Source organism: Amphibalanus amphitrite, unplaced genomic scaffold (genome assembly GCF_019059575.1).
Source record: "Amphibalanus amphitrite isolate SeventyFive unplaced genomic scaffold, NRLGWU_Aamphi_draft 002472F_arrow, whole genome shotgun sequence".
Lineage (NCBI taxonomy): Eukaryota > Metazoa > Arthropoda > Thecostraca > Balanomorpha > Balanidae > Amphibalanus > Amphibalanus amphitrite.
Genome location: NW_024883907.1, coordinates 1 through 2,103, shown reverse-complemented (window position 1 = coordinate 2,103; position 2,103 = coordinate 1). Strand labels below are relative to the sequence as shown.

The 2,103-nt window shown below is 47.1% G+C and overlaps 1 long non-coding RNA gene across 1 annotated transcript; it reads left to right on the top strand.

Annotated features, from left to right (window-relative positions):
- The first annotated feature begins 210 nt into the window (after positions 1-210).
- Positions 211-1,640, top strand: LOC122377039. Its single transcript, XR_006255751.1, has 2 exons — positions 211-944; positions 1,483-1,640. It is a non-coding gene; the product is annotated as an uncharacterized LOC122377039 (long non-coding RNA).
- The last annotated feature ends 463 nt before the right edge of the window (positions 1,641-2,103 follow it).

The window sequence follows — 2,103 nt, the reverse complement described above, 5'->3', positions numbered from 1 at the left end:
GCCATGTACGCACCTGCATGTGAAAAAGTCTTATAAGATTTTACCAGAATCTTCACTATCTTGCATGATCTTAAAAGATTTTGAAGACAGTCTTGCAAGGCCTAGCAGAGCTTGTACAAGATTGGCCAACATCATAGGTACAGATCTTATAAGAATCTGGCATAGGCAGATTCTTGCGGGAATGCTGATTCTGGTAAGATTGAAGAATCTTACCAGAATGTGCTGATCCCATGGAAGGCTACTCCCGCTAATCGTTTTTCGCACAAATCATAATTAAAGAGCTCGCTCAACTCTCAAGCAAATGCGATCATTTACTCCACACGGACTACGTGGAGAACAGTTATAAACGATGCACCTGTCAAGTAAAGTATGAGGAGTACCTACCTCATAGGGAGAAATGCCTCGCCCCGGTGCGGTGATATGTTGGACAATGGACGCAATGGACAATGGACAATCTGCAACCTACCGGGATTTATTCATCTCCTCGGAACGGTACTGCTCATTATTAGAACTGGCGGGGACATAAACATTCGGATGTTGTTGTCAATATTGTCCCGATATATAGGGAAGTACGAATTGTGAATTGATCCCTATAAAAGAATCGATTCACTTCATAACTCCCTAATCCCTTCATAACATTATCAACTTAATTTGACGCGTTGCTGTACTGTATTATTCGGGGACTAAAGTGTGCATTTGTGCGCTGTGGTGATCTTTCAGAGACTGTACCGACTGGAATTTAGCGACCACTGTCCGTTTTAGAGACCGTACGGTCGGCGGCGGGCGTCCTGATCCTCGCCTGGGGCGGAGAGGGGAGCGCGCGTCCCCCTCCGCCGCATTCCGTCCGTCCCATTCACTGCTCGCTCGCGGTGTGCGGAGAGCCGACGGAAGTGTCGAGTGTGTGCCGTGCGGTGTCGTCTGCCATCTCTTCTTCCGACCTGAAGGTAAGTTTCTGCCATGCTGTATTGCTGTGTAAACAATACGAAAATTGTTCTCAATATTTGCAGCATTACAGACAAAAAAAATGGCGCCGAAACGTTCACTAAAAAATAGCTGATCGAAAAAGATAGCTGAAAAAATAGACATTTAAATGTCTACTATCAGATACCAGAGCGCATTAGTAGCGTCGACGCTACTACATAGTAGCACACAACATTAATTCAATATTAAAAATTGGTTATATCCAGGTTGATTGTCAACATTGAGGATCAGCCGTTTTTCGACATCGATCCAGCATTTACGAGCATTTACATCATTTACATCCAGCATCTCGTATTTCACGTTGAATTTGCGTTGTATTTGGTTGATAGGAGATTGATAGGTATGCAATATTGTGATACAACATCAAAATAATGTTGTATGCCGATCACTTTGTATCGCGTTGTATGTATCACTTATATGCCGATTAGTTACTTACGACGGCAGGGGTCCCTTCAATCAATATATTATCATTGTAACATGTGAATATCCACCTTGTTACAGGAACACAGGATGCGAGGATCGTCGGGCGACACTACCACTCGAGATTCGTAGATCGATGGACGGAGCGGCAGCCGCGACGCGACGACGTGTGTCGTAATGTGACGGGATGTGACCCGGAAATGGCTGTGTATTTATCCCAGAAATACATTTATTCCGAATATGACTTTGTCGGTAACGCGGAACTCGTGGGTCTTTTTAGCATTCCTGGTCAACCTCAACAGCACAATAACAAGATGCGGAATACTTATAGAATGGCGAGTGTGGTGCCCTGTACGAGATCCTTTACGATACCCTGTACGACACCGTGCACGGCACCCTGTACGACACCGTGCACAGTACCCTGTACGACACCGTGCACGGTACCCTGTACGACACGTGCACGGCATCCTGTACGACACCGTGCACGGTATCATGTACGACACCGTGCACGGTACCCTGTACGACACCGTGCACGGCACCCTGTACGACACCGTGCCACGGTACCTGTACGACACCGTACACGGTACCCTGTACGATACCGTGCACGGCACCCTGTACGAAACCGTGCACGGCACCCTGTACGACACCGTGACGACACCGTGTACGGTACCCTGTACGACACCGTGCACCCGGTACCCTGTA